The following is a 22,662-nucleotide window of genomic DNA, read 5'->3' as shown; positions in this document are numbered from 1 at the left end:
TCTGATGGGGCACAACATTTCCATTCACAGGGAGAAAAAGGAGTTACACTGCCTTTCTCTTGAAAGCATGGGCACAGCCTTTCTTGCTGGACTCACCCTTAAATTTCTGCCGGATGCTTACCTTCAGACATTCTCAGTTTTAAGCACTCTGAATGTGTGAAGATTTGAATACACGTATGGGAAAATTGCAGCTCATCAAAGCACACGGTGTAACTTCTGCTGCCATAAAAACCATGGCAGCTAGTTTTTGGAGGTAGAAATTATGGAATGACCATATGGGATCACCTGGATTGATCTGCATTAGTGACCAGTACCAGCTGACTCAAAGGAAAATGCACAAATCCTTACAATAAGCTTTTATCAGATAGCTTGTCCCTACGGCACCTCACCTCTCCTTTTTTCTTGTTAAGGATGGCTTGTGCAATGGCCCATAAAGGGTGAGGGATTCTGAAGTTCTCACTACTCATTTAAAATATATTTTCAAGCTATTAAAATTTACATAGATCTATTGTTCACGTAAGTGTCCAACCCTTGTTTGCTTGAATTTTTTGCTTTGTTTTGTTTTAATCTTGCTGAACTTTTGTCATCAAAGTAATTTTATCAGTGTTTCAGTAGCACTTTAGGGTAAAAGGAGAAATTCTGCCTTATCTGCCCAGAGATGCAAATTCTCCTTCCAACTCTTGTTTTTGCAGTAAGAGCTGGGAATTTCTCAGGTTGAAGTGGACTGCTCAGAAGAGATGGCTGGGCCTGACCCATCAGTTCTACTACCCAGTTCACTGCTTCACAAGCACTCCTGTAAACTCATGAGGGACGAAGAAAGCAGCAACCAGAATGAGAGGGAAAGGGGCTTTGGTTTTGCAGTGTCTCCCTTGCATCATCTTGCAGGAAGAAGAGAAAGACCCAAAGATGTAATAACGGATCATCAGTCAATGGGGACTAATTATTTCCCTGAACTGCTGTGTTGTTTTTTTTTTAACTTCCTTACTTTGGTGGACTTATCAGTTATTCTTATTATCTTGACAGTGGCTTGTACAGTCCTTGCTCCAAAATGTAAAAGGATTATTTCGACTGAGGTCAAATGGTAGATTTCATCTCTCTGATCGCTCATATAGTTACTTTCATCCAAGAAGGACCCAACATATCATTTACGTGATGTCTACTGTATATTTGTGTCATTGTGGTCCCAGTTAGATATCTGACTTGGTCCTAAGGTCAGGACTGTCTGTTGCAAAGTTCAGTACTGAGACAGTTCTTTTTGCTCTAACACACCATATGTCAAATCAATAATTTCTAAGGCTGTCTAGCATTGCCGGAGTAGTACAGGAGAATCAAGCTCAGAATATCCGTGAACTTCTGCATGAAGCATTTGTTAACTGTCTGCCCTCAAACTAAAGAACTAGCCAACACTTCAGCAGAGGCAGTTCTGCTCTCTCATGTCACGAGAGCTAATGATCTCACACCGTACCATTTTCAGTGCAAACGTCTGCATGAACCCCGTCTTTCATCAGTCTCTGAGCTTTCAGCTACCCTTGCTGTAGTCACTGAGAGGAGGAGTGGAGGAGTGGCAGATGCTGAGTTGCGGCAATTCCTCCATCTCTCGGGGGATTCTCCTCACATTTGCTCAATCAAGCCATGTACACCTTATGTCATGATGACATATGATGACATGTCATGTCAACCAGATAATAAGGTTCCACTGCTGAATCTGAGGCAGTGCAATAAGATACTCTTCACCATTCCTAAGTGGTCTGGATGATTTTGCATGCACAGTCTGGGATATGTTTGCATGCACAGTTGAGGGCCTGCATAGTCCATGAACTGCTGCATATCTAAAGGCAAGGTGAAATGTGTACCAATGGATCAGTTCACTGATTTTCTTTAATGACACTACTTCCTCCCAATACATTTCCGCATGCAAAAACTGCTCTGACTTTTTCAGGCTCCTGGACCTAAAATGCCAGGATATTCATTTCCATCTGATGAGAACAAGAGGTTGTTTCATGTCACAACATTGGGTTTGCTCAATTTGCCCAACCAAATTAATATCGGGATTTTGTTTATGTTAAGAGTTCAGGATGCTTATTAGCTTGTGGGAGAAAACACAAAAGCTCCATTATGTACCTTCGCTGTATTAAAACAGAAAATCTTTGATGTGTCCAGCATGAAACTTTTTGAAGTTTCAAATAGTATAGCAGGCGAACCGTGGAACGGAGAGCCTTTACTTTGGTCTCTGCATCTACTGACCTGTGATCTCATGCAATAAGCAACTAATAAAAACAAAATCTAGATACTGGAACAGATTTCCTTATAAAATTTGTCTTTTTTTTTTTTTTCCTGCTGTAGTATCACAAGATGGGGTATGTTGGTAATTGTTTTAGTCTCACAGTCTCAGCAGACTCTGCATGCCTACAGAAGTTAAACTGCTTTCAAAGGGAATAGCGAGCTGTACAGGCGCAGAGAGTTTAAAACCCTTCACATTCATTAAAATGCATTTGAAGAATGATAAATCTTCCCTACATGTCAGACAGCCGTCTTTTCTGCTTTGTTTTAAAAGCTACTTTTCAGAGATCTGAGAGTAAACAGCAGGCAAAGGCTTCTTTAACTGCACCTTTTTTACTTTTTTCCCTCTCTCTAATAAAGGAGTGTTTATGGCTTCATATACAGGACTGGAAAGAAAAGGATGTGAGGAAGGAAGATTAAAGGTATAAAACCCACAGGATAGATTTAAAAGTGGTTTTATTCAATGAAGAACATAAAAATCAATTCTGTCTCCTTTTTGTTTAAACCAAATTATTACCACTTTTTCTTTTTTTCCTTGCTTATATAATGCTATTACTTGGCATCAGCTTTTATCTGAACCTAATGAAGATTTGGAAAAACCTAAACACAGTAATAGAATTTTCTACATTAACTGAACATACAACATCGAATTACAAGTGTTAGAAACAATTTGACATTCAAGCAGAAGACTAAACAACTTAATGCAGGCACAGCACTGTAATGAATAGATTCTAATTTCTTGGTTTCAAGTGGGATGGCCAGCGGGTTCTACTGTCAGATTTATGGTGCTAAGATGTTTGTTTTCATAAATGCTGCTTAGAAAGAGAATGAAAATCTTCAAGTACTGTAACTGTCACCATTCATTGACCTCACTAAGGCACAAACAATTTACGTCAGCTCAGTTTCAGGGTTTTCTTTCTAACTTTCTTACTTGTGAAGCAACAAAGTGCCATCTCTACATTGTTCTCAGTGAAGGACTGTATCGTTCATATATTCTTGCACACAGTATTGAAAATGCAACACTAATTTAGTTGAAAGAAGACATAAAACACATCTAATATATTCTGTAATTATGGCAAGTGACTTTGCTCATTCCCTGTGTTCAGCCATCCTTCGTCTTCAGGGCAAGGAGAACAATGTTGCTCTATACTCCCTTTGCTATGTGCACCATGGAAGTCCTTGTCCTTCTTAATATCACTGTTCAGCCCCAGATAGTGCTCTCACCTTCCTTTTATTCACAGTCACAAGTGGGCTCTGTGAATGTCACAGGGACTCCAACACCGACACCAAACCCACTGATTCTGGTGCCACCTGCCTTTCTAACAGTGATTCCCAAGGGAGGGAAGTGTGCCCTAAATGATCTGGACAGCATTTTCCTGCCATCTTTCTGCCTTCTCGACAGATTTTCTTTTTTTAAGCCTTTGATTGTATACATGCACCCCTTTTTGAAAGCCATCCTGACTCTACTCTTAAAATAGGCAGATTCCTAACAATTTTAGAGCACCAAAAGCCGCATTCTTACAACACAAAGTAATTTTTATGGAGGACAGTCAGAGAGGCAGAGCACTACCTGAAGACATTACCTAACTTCAGTTCCTTCTCTGCTAAGTTTTCTGTGTGACCTCAGGACATTCTCTTAGGATAAAATTTCCAGGAGGGATTTGGACATTAAGCCCAGATCTATAAAAGGGCTTATGTGATTAAAATGGACCTTAGGGAGGTCTTTAAGTAGCTATGACCGAGACTGCAATCCTGCCAATTCCTGCTCAACTACAGCTTAACCTCAGAAGCGCCTAAAGAACAAACAAATTTTTATCTTTTCTTAAAATGCTTCAGAGGCAAAAGGCACTGTTCTGCATGGGCAAAAGACATGAAGACACCCAAACTTCCTAAGCAGCACGTATGGAAAATAAACGCCTAATGAAAGGCCTGATGGTTTGGCTACAGGAACTGGGCACCTGTTTACTTCTCATTCTGAGTTTGTAAGTGAGTTTCAGTTAACAAGGTTATGACATTCAGATATTCCCAGGCCTAACTCCCAGTCATTCAGTAGGAGCTGACAGCCTGGAAAATTCTGAGATCCGTTCTTTGGATGCATAACCTGCTCTTAAGGTGCAACTTCCATACTTTCGGCAGCGTCACTTGTAGTTTCTCTGGGCCTCAGTAACACGTCAGTGAAAGGGACTTTAAGGTGCTTCTCTGCTAACCAAGATGTTAGATAATTACCTTAAAAACATGAAGATCCTAGGCACTCACAGAAAGCTGTATCAGATCAGCTCTGATCGAATTATTTCTAGTTAGAATTGATTTTATACTAATAAAAATAATTTCAAGTGTAGAACAGCCTTAGGAAGAGTTAGGAATTAAAGCTACACTGTGATAAGATCTGGAATTGTCACGAAGCAGCCACCTTAATATTCTGGTTCTTTTCTGAAGTTTCCTTTTTTCTTAAGCTATTAAATCAAATTTATATTAAAAAAAAAAGTAGAACAAACAGGTACCAGTACCAAAAAGGAGTGAGCCTTTTGGCATCTGAGTTATTTGCTGGTCACAAGAAATGATGCACATTGCAGGCTTTAGGAAAGCATTCTATGTTTCTAAGTGTCTCACCTCGTCGGCTGGTGTGCAGAACCTTCTCCACGGATAGGAATACAGGCACTGCAAACATTCTACTGCTGTAAAGAGTTACTGGCACACACACACAAAAAAAAGATCTTTAATTTTGAATGTTTCTTTCCAAGCTAACGCACTTAGATGTGAGTTGGTTTTGTTTTCTAGGTCTTACTGGGAAATAAATGACTTTCAGTATTGTATGGATTATTTCATCCCCACCTATATACGCTCTGTTCAAAGTAGTTTAAAATAACCCTCAACAAAGGATCTTTGGGGACCATTTTTCTTTGGGGCTGTTTCACAGTCCCTTAGATAGTTCTGCTTGGAACTCATTCCTGTTCTTCTCAAAAACAACATTTGTTAAAGCAATCACATTAATTTTTAATCCCTGAAACCATTTCTTTCAGAGGCTTTTCAAGGTAACAGGGAATGCTTAATCTGCTGCTTAATCCTCCTCTTTTCAGCCTCTTCTGCAGCCACTCATGTGCCAGACATGGTTTTCATTTGCTCCCCAGGCTTTCTAGCCCTGGCTGACCAACATGAGAATGCCATGAGATGATTCTGGAGCTGAACTTCAGGCCAGGCAGCTTGGGAAACCGGGAAACAGTAAAAAGCTGATAGAATCAAGGGGAACATGGCTTTACCTGGACGCACTGGTGTATGCCTGGGGTGCCTTTGCCCTCTGAGGCTTCTTACCTTCACCTGAGGCTTCTTGCTGTCCTCACACCAACTTTGCATGCTTCCTACAGAATTTCTACTCCAAGAACACTGAGGGCAAAAAAAGCAGCAACTTGATAATGCACAGTATTTTGTACTGCAAGTAATTCAGACTAAGTCATCTCTAAGCCCTTTGTCTTAAACATTTTTGCCTCCTTTTCGCTAGCTTATGTAGCTCCTGCCTCCTGTTAGCCACTCTCGGCTGGCTGTCTTGGCTCCATCTGGGAGACTTTTTGGCTTGCTGTGTGTCCTGAGTCAGTTGTTTGGTTTACAGGGTTTTCCATATCTGAGCTCAGCTGTGTGGTTTGTTTAGTTGTTGGAGACTGGGGTTGGCCATTTGAATTCCTGGGTCTTGTGTGTCTGAAGCGAACCAGTTTGGTTTTGCAAAAATATTCTGCAGTATGACAGCCTCTTGCATAGTAATCAGTGTTCAGGAGCGATGACAGGCAGTATCCACAGGAACTGGGTAATCAATGGAAACTCAAGTAATTGGCATGTTAATGGTAGAAAAATTAACTCATTCTAGGAACATGAATAGCACAGATTCCTAAACAGCACACATATATATATATATATATATATTTCCAAAAAGGTTGTGATATCAATATCAATAATTGCCTCTGAGAATATTAGCATAATGGCAATATTAGCAATGGCTGTGTCCCTGAGGGAAGAAAACAATCTGTCACTTGGAAACATAATAGCAAATCAGTTACAGTATAATAAAAACAACATAAACTTAAAGCCTAGAGGCTTATTTGTGTGTTATGATTACTACAAAACCTCTTAATGTATAACTGCTAATCACTTAATCAAGTGTTTCAATTTCAAGCCCTATTGATGACAGCAAATTAAGACCTTCTGACACTGGAAGTTCTATGGGACAGGAGCCTATTTCTGGGAATGGGCATGTGTACTGTGTTGCACTCACACCCAGATCATTGTGCTTAGGGTATCTCAGTAATGTGAACAGTCCTTAGGATTACACCACGTAGGCACTCAAGATGAAGGTCTTGTCTTCTAAGGGGTCTCAGCTAGGCTGCATACCATTGTAAACTATTTGCAATAGAAGGATACATCGCAAGGTACGATGTATATATACCATATCATTTTTTGCTGACCAATCACAGTATTTTTTCCTTTATTTTTTGAAGTTATTTATCGTAATGTATATGTATTCTTAAAGTTCCCAAAATGACCTAATTGTGAAATGATATGACTTCCCACACCTTGCCAACAGGAAGGCATTGATAGAAACAAGCAGCTAAATTCAGTTTTATGTTGCTTGCTATAAGTTAGTACTGATTTTAAAGGCCTCTGCTAACTTCTGTTTCCGTTAGAGAGGAAATGTTGGTTTATTCAGGAGTTCTGCTCCCTTTACTATAAGAGTCCGCAGTTGCACATAAATTAGTCTGTATAAATATGGACTGCACTTGAGAGAGTTGCTCTGCAAATGTCAGTATGCTGATATCTGACAGTCATTCAACCAGTGGGAGCATAGACGTACAGTGCTGTTGTTCTTCACGGAGGGAACAAAGGGACATGCTAAGTTACTACGTCTCTTCTTTGTTGACACTGGACCCTTGTTCTGGACAAAGTGATCCAGAGGAAGATAAATAAAAAAAGGCTTTGATTTTTCAAAATAGTGACTTTGAATTGGCCGGAAAAGAAAAATAAAGCAAGCCAGTACCATGTTACCACATGCCAGGAGACAGCGGTAAGGTTTTGTTTTTATAGCACGTTCTGGAAAACATCAGGGAAGGAAAAAAGAATCATAGAATCACATAATTATAATCCTCTACATTAGGAATTAAAATACATTTTTATATCACTTCTCTCAGGTCATATTTTAAACTCTTTTGCACACTGTAGATAATCAACAATATTAAAAATTAAAGAGATGAATGAAAGAAATGTAAAATATGCCTGCATTTTGATGGAAGCAAAATGCAGTAGTAAATCTCTCTTGGTTTCTGAGCTTATACCTTCAAAAGTGATCTCTGATGTTTCTGTTGGCTGCATTGGGCCTTTGTACACACGGAAATCTCTCCCTACTTGTTTGATTGCAAGACTGAGACTTCATGTGGTAGGTCTTTAAACGTTCATCACTTTACATAGGAAGGGGTCTGGCCTACTACTCACCACTCTGTAACCAACGCAAGTCTAGAAGAAGGGAAAATGGAAGAACGGCATCATTTTTACCTTCATATTCAAAATAGCAAGCCCATTAAAACTGCAGCTATATTATATACTTTCTATTAGTTTACATTGAAAGTTTCTTCTGGGTATTTTTGTGGAAATCATCATTCTTTCTTCTCAAGTTATTCTGGTTTCAGATGGGACAGAGTTCATTTCCTTCGTAGTATCTGGTATGATGCTTTGTTTTTGCTTTAGGAGAACAACAGTGTTGATAACACATTGAGCTTTTAGTCGCTGTAGAGCAGTGCTGCACAGAGCCAAGGACATTTCAGTTTCTCAGCTTCTCTTAATGTCCTGGCAGCAAGGGGGCTGGGGGGCACAAGGAGCTGGGAGGGGACAGAACCAGGACAAGCTGACCTAAACTGGACAAAGGGATATTCCATACTATATGGCATTGTGTGGAAAAACTATAAAATGCAGGGGAGTTGGGCAGGGGCAGGGGGCACTGATGCTGCTTGAGGACTGGTTGGGGATCGGTTGGTGGGTGATGGGCAGTTTCATTACGTATCACTTGTTTTGTAGATACATACACACACATATATATATACATATAATAATTAGTTATTTCTCTCTTCCTTTTCTGTCTTAGTAAATGGTTTTTATCTCAACCTACGAGTTCTACTTTTTTTCTGATTCTCCATCCCACTGGGAGTGGGGGAGTGAGCGAAAGGCTGTGTGGTGTTCAGCTGCTTGTTGGGTTAAACCACAACAGAAGTATATAAAGAGCTCTGTCTTTTAGTGATGCAACCCTGCATGACCTTCAGAAACCACAGTGAACTACATATATGGGTTCTTGTGGCCATGCTGGAGACCATTTTGTCATTGCCTTCAAAATCTTGTGTGTGAAAGCCTAGCTGGCTTCTGCTGTAATATCAGTCCAACATTTCACAATGCTGAACACTTTCAAAAGCTAGGCAACTTGTAAACAGAAAAAAAAGCAATAGCAAAGGCTTCTTGAGGCCACAAAATGGGGGCTACAGTGGTACATGGCTATAAACGTCTTGTGAAGTGAAATGATGACAGAAGGGCCAGTGTGTGCCTCAAACATGCATTATCATGCCAGTTCCTCATTACTGAACATGGCTGATAGTAATTATCTATTGACAATTGAACAGAATGGTATCACCTATATATCAATGCAGAAGTTATTTTTATGCAACAAGTGTAAGATACAAATGTTATTCTTACATAGCTTCAGATACTTCTGGGTAGAGACGCCTGCACATTCTCACCAAGCCAGCTCAGATGTCAGAAGCCATATAAAACTTTCCAGTTTTGTAATGCCAGCATTACAACATCTCTATCCCCCACAGCACAGCTCAAACTCAAACTGGAAAGAACAAAATCTATGGACAAAGGAACAAACTCAGAGTGATTTTCAAAGACAAAGACAATGACGAGCAGATCCCTAACATCAGTGCAAGCTTGGCATTTTGCCTTATATGTCAACAAAAACGATGTGTTTTTTAAATCTTGCTGATTAATTATATCACACCTAACCCTGAAGGCCCAATCTCCACTGGAGCTACTGCTGTTAATGTAGAATTAATGAACAATAAGACCAATAACTGAGAATGGCTGAAGGCCCAGTCCGGAACCCGGGGGCTTTAGGAAGAAATTGAACCAAAAATGTTGCAAAATTAAAAGCACTTTCAGAGTAGCGCCGAAGTTTGAAATGGAATCCAAATTTAAAGAGATAACAAGTGATAAACCAAGCATCCAAAAGAAGGATATATAACAAAATAATAGAGAAAGATGTCATTTCAGAATGCATGCACAACAGTAGAGTATTTCCACCTAAGGTAACACATCGTTCTCATTACTCAAAAGTAGTCATTATTTTGAATCCTAATGAAACTTACCCACAGCACACAACCTAGGGAAAAAAAAAGCAAACCAAAACCAAAGCATTAACAACAATAAAAAACACAACACACGAATACACACACACATACACACACACACACACACACACACATACACACACATAGTGCAAAGAAAAAAAGATCACTGTGGAGAATTTAGCTTCTGTTGTCTCCAGCAGCATTTTATAAAATTCAGATTAAAACTGTGAGCTCAACAGTTTTATTCTAGTAAGTGTAACAGGATGGGAGTCTTAGTATTCCTGACAGAAAAACCCAATTCCTTGCGACTTCTGCTGACTGCATTAATGCAGTAGCGTTTTGTAGTGGCGTGTTTTAAATGTAATCGTGTGCTGTGGAAAAGGCCATCTCTTTTTGTAGCTTTAGATTTATTGCCCTTAAGTTCCTCTGCTCTTGCATTTTTGAGGGCAGAAAGTTCCAAACCTGATTCATCCCCTAGAGCAATCCTTTTCTTACAACATAACTACCAGCTGCTTAGTGAAGGGAACACCTTCTATTTTCTCAGTTCCCCCTCAGACTCTTCTCCACCTTCTAATAACTGTTGACCTCCTCTTCTGTTTGGCTTCACTTGATCAGTGCTCTGAGATTAATGTGATGGAAATAAAATCTGTTATCTGCAGTCAGATACCCATAAATGAAACTGTATCAGAAATGTCTCAGTTTTTTACTGCTGTCATTCCAATTGCATTATATATGACCTGCTATATTATCTGCTTTCAGTCTTAATAAACTACCTTGTTGTTTGGTCTTGCTTTGTTTTCTCCCCAGTGGACTTTGATGTTTAGAGTAGGATACTGACACAATCTAAAGAATCTAGGTGAGATGGAAAGGGGTAAAAGGAGCAAGTATCCCTTTGCAACAATTTTCTGCTTTTCCCTTAATCTCGGAAAGCGCCATTCACCAGCCTATATGGAGAGAGAGTAGGTAGCCAGGCCACTGTTTAAAATACATCCTCCCTCATCAATTTTTATTTTTGTTTTCTGTAGACCCACAGATTTTGAAGGGATTTCCTCACCATTCCTTCCATGTACGTGTCCTCTTCCTCCTTGTCATTCTAGCTCTCCACAGATGCCAAGTTTCCGCTTGCCATAACTAGAAACCAGCAAAAGAAATTCAGACGTAAGTGGAAGAAAATTCAGGTGTAATATTACAAATATTCTCCTATCAGAATTTCTGGTTTCAAGGAAAGTGATGAAACCTGTGACACCTGGATCAATTCCAGCTGGACTGACCAAACCAGTGAGACTCATACTAAATTGAATGTTCTGTCTAAAGGATGAAAATAGCTTAAATACTCTTTGCTATCTCCACTTTCTGCAGTTTAAAATAGACAGCTTGTAGCCAAGCAGATGCGATCCTATATGTGATACAGACCCATGCACACAAAGCAAATTCAGAGCAGGAGCCCACAGTTACCCAGCTGAATAGGCATGTCTGTGAGTTGCTCCCTGAATCTGTTATGATTATGGAGGCCCATGAGTGAAGAAGGAGAGGGACGATACCACTGGGACTGCATTCACATAGCCAGGGGATGACTGCTATTGATGCCAGAATATATAGTGTGGGTGAATAATCAATGCTGTAGACTGTATATAGGGTTTGGATCAATGGCTTATTTCTCTTGAGTCGTTTCCACTCCAGCAAATAATCCTCACTCACAATAAAATCAAGGCCACTAGATCTGCTCCTGGAGAGTCTGATTAGTTTTCCTTAACAAAATCTTAGCCTGGGTATCATTAGTAGTATTCTGAATTATAAGTCATTGCTTAAGCTGTTTTGTACCCTTTGGCAGAAATTGCCTGCTTGAGACCTTAAGGAAAATACGCATCACAAAGCTGTCCCACCAAGTAAACATGTTTGTGACCTGAATCTACTTTTGCTTTCTAAAGGCTAGTTTGAGAAAGTCACAAAACCTCAGACTCCTCCCGGTCCGTTCACTGCAATTGTTGTTTGTAGCTGTGGTTGTTTTCCCTTGGACACTCGTTCTCCTTTTCCTGCTCTGCGGCCTGTTTTGCACAGTTTGCTCACCCAGGCCACGGAAATAGCTTCCCTTGGAAAACAACACTGGAGATCTGCGGCTTAAAAATGTCACAGCGTTACAGAAAAGGTGGCAGAAAAGCTTTCAGGAGGAAAAGATGAGTTTTCAGAATTCTTCATCTTAAAAAGAGGTCCTTTTCAAATCGGATACTTTGAAGATAGATAGACTGCGTTTCTCAGAACTACATATACTTCTCCGTAATGAATGAGTGCCTTTTGTGTTTATTTGCTTTGCATTAATGAGTACTAGAATTTACGGTTAATGGCAAAGACTTCAGGTTAAAATTAGAGCACTGCATTGGTTTACTTCCTGAGGAGTCATGAATATTATACAATTTGTAATTAATTAATTTGTAATTAGCCATTTACATCTTTCTGTTCAGCTTTTGGTTTACTCTTGGTTAAGTGCATTCTTTAACAAGAGTGGCCTTTACCCATTTCTTTCCATGCATCTATTCACCATCTTTTCCATCACCTTCCAGCTAATCCAGCAGATCTGCTGCAGCCTGAACTGAGAATTTCCCCCAGGCATCAGAAGAAGGCAACCATGTATATTTGACCTGAGAACTGTAAGAATAAATATGCTGCAGCAGATCTAAACTTCATTTCCCACTAAAGATCTGTGGAGCACATTGCTATGCAATCTTTCCTTGACTTACTCATCCATGGGACTGTGCAAACCTAAAGGTAGGATCTGAGATCCTCATTAACCCTAACTTCCAAATTCTGGAGCAGCACCATTCCCACCACAAAACTATTTGTGCTTTAGGGTACTGCTCATCATGAAGAACAGCACAGAGGGTTTTCCAGAGCAAACCATAAAGAAGCAGTGCATCTTTACAGAGATACAGAAAAAATTGTGTGTAAGTGGCTAAACCACAAAGGTTGAAATAAGACCTGTGCTCTATTAGGTTTTGTTCTTCAGTCTGGAATTACAACTCCAGCATCAGAAATTATATTCGAATACATATTTTTATTTTATCAGTATAGAATTTATACTTCTTTTTCTTTCAAAAATCTGTACTATCTGTAATACTGTTTGCACCCTACATCCACAATTCATTCTAAATTAAAGAACAGTTACAACAATAAAGCAGGATGCCTGCTGAAGCGAGAGACAACAAAGAAATTCTTGATTTTCTGCACAAATCCCATTTCTAGTTGGAATGCTTTCTTGCTGTTATACAATGACTTCTTCAACTGTGTTAGAAACCACGTTGCTTCAGAAGCTCTGTCTTGCCAAAGAAAACGCTTGTATCTGTTCTAATTTTCTGTCATTCTCTAAGGACCAATACACCTATGTGAGGCTTTATTCTGTCTTATCAATGATTGCTACAAGCAATGCCAAGTGTCTATACAGCCCATTCTGTGCAGTCATTTTTCCTTCTAAGAAAACATAGCTCATAAAGCAGTTAAATCCTCACACAGATATTGTTGCTTCTCAGCTGTTTTTCTGTAACCTATCTGTTCTGTAACTTACCTGTTTCTTTTAAGCAAGTGGAGTCTCTCATTTGCACGTAGACACAGCAATCTCTTATTTCTCTGCTGTTGCATTTTTTCTAGTTGTACCAACTTAGATTTCACGCCTCCAGAAAAAATGCAGTTAAATGTAATGAAGGAAAAAAGGGATTATACAAATAATTTATTCATTATTAAATCCTAGATAAAATACAGAACACAGTTTTCTTCTGATATTTTCAATTGTAAGACCTTATTTTCAATTGCTGACATATTAACCCATCATTCTTGGCAGGTATCTTCCATGCTAGCTGGCTGGCTTATGGTGACATTTTAGCAAACATCCAGTCATCTGGGAGAAAAAGACAAAAAGAATGTGGGTGTTTTGTGGGCTTTTTTTTTTTGCTTTGTTTTGTTTTGTTTTGTTTTTTTTTTTTGAATGCTATAAAAGTTTTCAGAATGTTAGCTGTTTCACCCGCCATATGTTGGATCAGATGGATGAAAACTAATAGACAACTTAATGCTTGTATTAGGGATGTGCTTTTTTTTTTTTTTTTTTTCCCTCATGCCACTAAAATAACATGGACAAGATGAAAACTTTGGAAAATTTGAAATTTGTAAATTCTTAGTAATGGTTTGCTCAGGGTTGGTACCTAAATTCTTCAAATATTAGCACTAAATGAAGCCAGCAGCTGAGGGCTGTAGGCTCTGTATTTCCATGGACTGGAAACTCTTTGCTACTGTTGGCTAAGGCAGCGCTTAATCCCAAACTAAAATCTTTTGCTTCCAGAGTACAAAAGAGGACAAAATGGCTCCCTCTGAGCACAAGAGAAAAATGTCTGTGTTGGGAAACAGTAGCAAAGCTTGAGCCAAGAAAAAAGAGACCAAGGAATAGGAGCCATTGAAAAAATGGGAAGGGACTTCTCGAAAGACTTCAGTTACTGGGTAAACCAGAACAACTGAAGGGGGATGAAGCTGCAAATACTAGGATTAGGAATATGACAGAGCAAGGAAGAATGTTGACTGGTAGAGGGAATGAAATACAGACCAAAGAGAAAAAGGCAACCAATAAGAGAAGGAGTTTTATGAGTAGCAGAGGACAGAGAGCAGCTGAGGAAAGATCAAGGCATGAAAAGAAGGAAGACTGGATGATAAGAGACTGAAACAACAAATTATCAGGAGATAGTAGGTGAAAGGCCAGTATGGACTTGTGTATTACTGGGGCAAAAAAACCCAAACATCTAAAGATACAAGCACAAGTACGCTTCAAGAACTGTAACATTTTAATGTGTCCAAGGATCTCAGATCATTTTCTGTACAACAAAATGTGACAGAAATAACAACAGTTGGGAGCCACCAAGCAGCTGGGCAGCAGCAACATTTCCTTCTGCAGGTATTTCTGACCACTTCATCGGCTGTTACGCACCCCGCCGCAAACTGGTCTGAGAATCTGGTCAGTGTCCTTAGTCCCTCGTGGATCAAGTCCTCTGGGGCAAAGGAATGCCAATTTCTGGCCTTAAAACCTTGGCTGAGCTATGAACTAAGCTGCTCAGCTCTCATGGGAATGGGTCAGGCGAGGACATGAGGGACGATATTGCCTGCAACACCTGCAGAACTGGTGACAGAGAGACTTCTATGGTGCTCCCCATACAGCTTTGGGATCACATTCCCAATTGCTTCAGCATCGTTTCACAGATCTGACTCAAAGAATTTAGGATGTCTCTTCAGGTAGCAATAGAAGGGTTAGCAAATAGACCTGATGAGGCATTTCAGGCTGTTTAAGAGAAGCTGGATGTAAGTTGCTTATGTAAGGAGAGCCAGAGGTGCTGAGCTTAGCAAAACTGGCAAGAGAGTCTGGCATCACCTTCTGATACACAGCAAGCAGATGACAAGTAATGATTAACAGACTCCAAACATCAACTTTAGACCATGTAGCTGTAGTCAGAATAAATGGTTCAAGTTAATGATTTACATGAGCATTTTGAAGTCAATGGCTCAGAGGTAAGTGGACTACAGATGATCTGTCTGAAGGGAAACTGAAAGCTCGTCTGTTGTGATACTTGATCTAAGTACCTAAAATTTCTCCCTGAAATACAGAGTGGTATGCTAAATGCTGAGGCCTAGCTTGTTTCTACATAATCACTTATGGAATATATTCTTTCTGCTTCAGAGAATTCTCTGACTTGGACTAATAAAACTCTCAAAAGATCTGATTAGTTAAACTTTTAAAATTCACCTCTAATGCCTTATGCAGTTTAACTCTGTCAGGGGTTTTGAAAATATATAATTCCTGCCACAAGCCATACTGCTAAGTAGACATCAGATGTTCTTCAGGTTCAGCTTCTATGGGAACCTCATCAAGTGCAGTCTCAAAGTTGCAAATGGAGGTGAGTTGGTTCATGACCAAGGAATAGAATCATAGAATCAAAAGGTTGGAAAGGACCTACGAGATCATCTAGTCCAACCGTCCTCCCATCACCATTGCTACCACAAGCCACTGAACCATATCTCGCAGCTCCTCATCCAGACACCTCTTGAACACTGCCAGGGACGGCGACTCCACCACCTCCCTGGGCAGGCCATTCCAGCACCTGACCACTCTCTGAGAGAAAAAGTTTTTCCTTACGTCTAACCTAAATGTCCACTGGTACAACTTGTGGCCATTTCCTTGGGTCCTGTTTGTTGCCTGGGAGAAGAGGCCAAACCCCTCCTCATCACAACCTCCCTTCAGGAAGTTGTAGAGTGCCATGAGGTCTCCTCTGAGCCTCCTCTTCTCCAGACTAAACAATTCCAGCTCCCTCGGCCACTCCTCATGAGACTTGTGCTCAAGACCTCTCACCAGTTTTGATGCCCTTCTCTGGACACATTCCAGGGCCTCAATGTCTTTCTTGTAGTAAAGGACCCAAAACTGAACACAATACTCAAGGTGCAGCCTTACCGGAGCTGAGTACAGGGGGATGATTACCTCCCTGATCCTGCTGGCCACACTATTTCTAATGCAGGCCAGGAGAAAAAAACACTCACTTATGGAAGAGCAACCAATCTGTAGCTCTTTGATGCTGGTTATCATCCTAGCATGTGAGCTGTGGCTGGGAATTTAAGAAAATATTGCTTTCAAATCCTAGTAACAAAAGTTGCACATATTCCCTCCATCAGTGTAGTCTACCTTTTTGCATTAACTGGCTGAATCCAGTAATGAGGCTCATGGTGACTCTATGTATTCTTGTAGTGAGCTGACAGGGCAATACGTCAAGAAGCAAGTACACATCACCTGAGTGCATGTTATGACTAAATCAACAGTACTCCTACAGAAGGCTGTTAATGGATTCCCTCAGCAGGCCACGAACAGCTTGGTGATGCACACTTTGAGTCACTCTGTATTAATATAAACAAGCAAAGCAGTACACAAGAAAGTTGTTTTCTTCACTACAGTAGACATAAATTGTTTCTTTACTTTTGCAGGTTTCCCTCTCTCTCCTTGTTACTGATTAGCCCTGCTATAGTAGAAGTAGTGGAGAAGAAGAAAAGAGCTATCCATCCATAAAGTCTAACACTAGACAAATCATATTCTCAAATGGGACTTTTCCTATTGTTTTCAGTAATCATAGAAGTGAATTTTCTCTATTTATTGTTTAAATCTTGTTACCAGCAGAAGTAATGAGCTAGATACGAACAAAATCTGTTACAGGTCAACTCAAGATCTCAGCTGAAAGTCCCAAACATCTCCTTTTGGTATGTAGAGTGTGAACTTCCATCTGGGAAAGCTCTGAGGCACTGAGCATAAAAGCTGCATGACACATTTTTACTGAGTTGCCACTTACCATACAACTCATCCTGAAATACCATGCCTGCTTCTGAGGCATGAAATCATAGACCCAGATGGTTTCTTCCCACCTTTCCGAGGCCTATTCCAACCATATTGAAAACAACAACAACCAAAGCTAAAAAAAAGAAACAGTCCATCAGGAAAGCAGAGCAACCGAGATGGTCTGATTTCCTGTGGATTCCTCTGGAGTTTAAAGAGATCGGTATCTGAACTGACGTATTCCCCTGTGGTTATACTTTTGTAGTCTCTTCTTGGATACGGATTCTTTAGAGTCTATTAAGAGATGAACTTACTATGTAGTCTATTCTTCAGTGGGAGAAATAAGACGTTTTTATTCTTTATCAGGCTGCTGCTTTTTACAAAATCTGGAGGAATTTAATACCTCTGAGACTGCTGTTTTTCTCTCTGGTTAAAACTGGCTAAAAGCTGACTTCTGACCAGATATATACAAAAGAAACGTGATCAAATAAACTGCTTTTCTTTGGTAATCAAATTAAAAACAAGTGCTCAAAATAATTAGAAGTTATCATCATCCCCAGGTAAACATACTTGCTATCAATGTTTCCAGTGCTTTAAGTAATTAAGAACCTTTTGAACTTTCTTTATCCAGCCCATTTTATCAAACCAAATACCAAAAGCTGGGATACACTGATAATGGACAGTTGTAATTACCTACATAGGTGACTCCATGTAAAGCACTGAAACTCATGGAAAAACTATAGCTGGCTTTAATGGACTTTAAGCTAGAACACCTTTCTTGAGGTGAGGCTCATGGGTACTCTGGAAATGTGTACTGACAATTAATAAATGTTGCATATCCATGGGAAAAAAAAAAAAAATATATATATATATATATAATGTATTTTGGCTGGAAAGTGAAAGAATATATTCAACTTCAAGACGACGAAATGTTATATTTTCAGTTTGTTAAAGCTGAGAGAAACTTGGTGCTTTGTACAAAACTTTGTAGAGGTTCTAATGCTTTCTGCAGGCTCTTGGTCAACTAAAATCCAGCTGTGCTCTTGAATGAAATGTGCAGTGTGTGCAGATATCTATATATATATATCACAGATATACACATGTTCTGTAAAATGAATCAGTCTCTTCTGTGAATAAAGTCTCATTAAAAGTAGTGTTGCTATTCAAATACAATAAACATTTTGGTGAAGCAATTTAATAATAGATATTTAACCCATCTTTTATGGATAATACAGCAATGCCTTGAATTCTAGATATTTTGGTGATTAGGATAACTTTGTAAATAGCGAATTAATAGATTGCATTGAAACCTGATCTACTTTTGCTCTCTGTTTTGCAGTGATAGACAGATTTATTATCGTTTTCTTCTCTTTAAAAATGTTTCAGCATGGAGACAATCTAATTTTTATTTTAACTTAGTGTTACAACTTTAACTGTTAAAATTACAAGAGAAATATTGGCCACCAAGCATGCACTGGCTGGTACAGACTTGGATTTGGTGTAAGATTAAACAATTCTGATCGTATTGTTAGAAGATGGCATTTGCACTTATGCAAATGTTTTACTGGTTCAGAATAACAATGATTTAATGAAGCAGCGCAGTTCAGCAGTTGACATGCTGTTACTGTGTTTTAATCTATTTCTTTTAAATTCCTCTTACGGAGGAAAAGAAAAATCACCACCAGGAAAAACATAGGCAGCTCCTATATCTGTAATATCATTGACATTCAGTACTCAGCTTTAAAAAATGGGATAGTATTAGTACACAGTATGATAAATATTCTAGGCATATACAAGTTGTGCGAGGTGATAAAATATTCTGAGCATGTCCTAAAATGATTCTCTCATCAGAGATGGCTTGTTACCTCCACCATCAGCAGATACTGATAATTAATCAACTGAAATGAATCTTTACAGAATAAACAAATCTGTTATACATGAAGGATGATTATGTTCTTTTGGCTGTGAAGATTTTTCATAACTTATTCATGCCAATGGTGTGCCTGAGTTATGAAGTATTTCTCACTTATGAAATAAATATAGCACCCTTTGTTTGTCATATAGCTCCTCTATTTTCTGGGCCTTACCAACGTAAATCAGCACAAATCTATCGGTTATGCTGATTTACACCAACAGAAGAATTAACCCTCTGTTTGTAATCAGTATTGACAGTTCTACCTCTTCAGTTATTTCAGATGCATTTCTAAAACATAGCCTTGGTGAAGCACTTTCAAATATTCAATTTTAACAGTAATGTATGTGTAAATGCTATCATCAGCCTGAAGTCAGAATCACAGCCATAGCTCCCCAGCTTTGTGAATTCCACGTAGATGCAATGCACTCAGTGGGGGACAGCGTCATAGTCTGAGATGGGAATGCCATGAAAATACACTGCCATTGGTATGGATTTTTAAATGAATCCCTACTTATGTGTGCTGCTTTATTTACATGATCAGTTCGGATTTTCACCGGCAGAAAAACTGATGGACAATGAATTTTAAACACACACGTGAAAGCATTTAAAAATCTTATGTTCTAAGGGACGGGAAACAATATCATGTTTGGTGACCGATCACAGTGGCCACAGATAAAAAGCACAGTTTAAATTACAAATATGTGGGACGTTAAAAAAACAGCAACGAAAGAGAAACACTGACAATCATCAGACAAAGGTATAAAATAACCTGAGGAACAGCAATATATTTGAGGAAATCATGATCTGCTGTGAATATTCCGCAAATAGAGAAAGAGGGATTGTGAGTGATTCATTTGGACTGAGTCATACTGGATTATATTAGAGAAATCCTCAGTTAGGCCTACTGTGTGAGCACAAGATCTTGGCTAGGGTTCACTAGACTGATGTGCTAACCCACAGCAGCCAGATAGCCTTTATTGGAAACAAAACAAAACAAACACACAAAGAAACCAAAGCCAAGGGGAAAAAAAATCAAACCCTTAACCTAAGGAAGGGAATACTGCTTCATGTCTTTCCTTGAGGCCACACTGAAGGAGAGGAATCAGTAATGAGTTTTAAGAACTATTTAAGTAAAACATGCTCTGGAAAAAGCTTGAATCAGTTGCAGTCGTTTAATATGAATGTTGAAGTCTTTGCTACTACACTGTTTATTTCTACTGTAAGATATACTTACATGAAGATATACTTACATGAAGACATACTTGATGCAAGTTTTGTGGTAAGTTAACACGCAGCATGCTCCTCGTGCTACTGTATGCATAATGTAACGTAGAAGAAGCCATCTGGAAGAAAACTACTATGTTGTGGGGTGGACAGAAGGTATCCTGAGGAAAACAGCTCAGTGACGATGATACTAGCATAGGTCTTGAGGGTCTTGGGTCAGTCTTTGCTTTACCTTGGTCTTAGTCACTGAGCTAATTGGTGCATTCAGGCTTTTCCAGATTGACTCTTTGCAGATCCAGTCATTTCCAGAACTTTCCAGATGTGCTCAGGTTTTTCTAGACCCAAGAAGAGATTTCCTTGCCTTCAAGCTACATGTTTCAATGCCTACAGCTTAAGCACTGAACTGCCAGTGCAAAACTGCCAGAACACTGTAAGAGACATCATAGAAAGAATAATGAATGTCAGACTATGATTCATAGAATCATAGAATGGCCTGGGTTGAAAAGGACCACAATGATCACCTAGTTTCAACCCCCCTGCAATGTGCAGGGTCGCCAACCACCAGACCAGGCTGCCCAGAGCCACATCCAGCCCGGCCTTGAATGCCTCCAGGAATGGGGCATCCACAGCCTCCTTGGGCAACCTGTTCCAGTGTGTCACCACCCTCTGACTGGAAAACTTCTTCCTAATATTCAGCCTAAACCTCCCCTTTCCCAGTTTAAAACCATTCCCCCTCGTCCTATCACTATCCACCCTCATAAGCAGCCATTCCCCTTCCTGTTTATAAGCTCCCTTCAAGTACTGGAAGGCCGCAATGAGATCTCCCCAGAGCCTTCTCTTCTCCAAACAAAACAAGCCTAGTTCCCTCAACCTTTCCTCAAGCTTTCCTCAAACCAGCTAGCACTCTGCCTTATAATCAGTAGTCAATAGTCAGTATCAAAATGCTGATCCTATGGCATATGCTTAGATCAGTCCTTTATCAAGACTAAAAACCCTAAGGGAGCCAGGCTGTCAGTCTCTGTGGCGTTATTTTTAATAAGCTCAGCAAAATCTTGTGTCTATTACAGTACAGTTGCCCTGCTACATAATAACCTAATAGCTGAAACACCTAGTGGACAAATTTTTCACCTCATGGTCAGGTTCCAGATACTAGATTGTGAAGTATTTTGGAAACAAGCTACAGCTCTCCTGCAGAACTTGTCAGCGTATGTATAAAGAAACTTAGGGTACCCTGCATCAGAAGAAGGAATAAGGAGAGTGACTATAGGTAGTTTCTTGTTGAAGAGCCCTGCTGAGTGTGATTGTGTGACCACTACAATTAAACATAGAAAAAGCCATTTGATCAGAAGAAGCAACTTCCCAACTTATCCAGGAAACGCTTATAACTTCTGTGACGAAAACTGACTCATACTGCTACCCTCGTCACATCGTCTCATACAAAAGAATCATGCTTCTCTGAGGTTTCACTCATCTTGGATTCTCTTCTATACAATTGACAGCTTCACTGAAAAGAATGAAAAATGTTCCTCCTCTGCTCCCCAGAGCAGTTTATGGCTTTGTGGTTAAAACATACTGAAAGGAATATGAAACATGGATCTGAACCTAACCTCAGTCAGTGGAGGACTTTGAAAACAAGTTGCTTATGTAGCCAAGCATAATGCTGTAATCTACCACAGACGTATCACATGCCATTGTAAAAGTGAACAGTCTCCACCTCTTATGGGAAGATAAGGAGTTTGGGCCCATACATGTGCTTTATTTGTGGACAGATACCTGCTGGGCTGACAGCTTTAGGTTGATTATTGCACTCAAGTTTTTGTATAAGTGGGGCAATGACCTCCCAGCCTTGTCAGGGCCAAGACTCTGCTTAAGGCTCACTCAGGACTTGAGGCACTTGAGGCTCTCAAAGGCTGGGAAATTAAGTGCTAGCAGAGCTTACATGCTGTCACATGTAGGGACCAGCTGAAAGAGGCTTTCCAGAGTCACTGTTTTTTATTTATGTCTGAATATTACCACCAGTCTACTTGAAACACATGCAGGTTTGTTGGTTGTGTTTTTCTTCGATAAGGCTCAAGACCGTGTGGTAGCATAGTGTGAGAACTGTAGGAATTTTCTTAGCTGTCTCAATTTGGAAAAAAATAATCACATTGAAGCTTGTTTTCACAAAAATAAAGCTTAATAGGACAGCCTTTCAGCCTCGCATCTAAATATCCTGGCTTCTGTGTATTTGCAGAACGTTGTATTTGTATTCTAAGACAATTGTTATGCTATTTTCTCTCTGTAATTTTTCTCTCTGTAGTGGTATTATTAAAATAATCTGAGATTGGTTTTGTTGTTTATAAATGGACTGCTATTATCTATTCATTTGTGACAAGGTGACAGTATTTATTTATCCAGTTGTTAGCACATAGACAATACATAATCTGTTTGGTTTTTTTTGTATGTGTTTGTGTGTGTGTGTGTTTATTTGAAAAGGTGTGCTGGGAGGAAGGCTCTGAGTCTGCTTTGTCCTAGCTGCTGTTTTCTAGGTC

General features: G+C 39.6%; 1 long non-coding RNA gene across 1 annotated transcript; it reads right to left on the bottom strand.

The window, feature by feature from the left end:
• Positions 1 to 2,658: 2,658 nt before the first annotated feature.
• On the bottom strand, positions 2,659 to 20,694 carry LOC121109921. Its single transcript, XR_005857710.1, has 3 exons — positions 20,158 to 20,694; positions 10,708 to 10,784; positions 2,659 to 5,661 (listed from the first exon to the last, which is right to left on the bottom strand). It is a non-coding gene; the product is annotated as an uncharacterized LOC121109921 (long non-coding RNA).
• Positions 20,695 to 22,662: the final 1,968 nt, after the last annotated feature.

Source organism: Gallus gallus, chromosome 2 (genome assembly GCF_016699485.2).
Source record: "Gallus gallus isolate bGalGal1 chromosome 2, bGalGal1.mat.broiler.GRCg7b, whole genome shotgun sequence".
Classification (NCBI taxonomy): Eukaryota; Metazoa; Chordata; class Aves; order Galliformes; family Phasianidae; genus Gallus; species Gallus gallus.
This window is presented reverse-complemented; position numbering and strand designations above follow the sequence as displayed.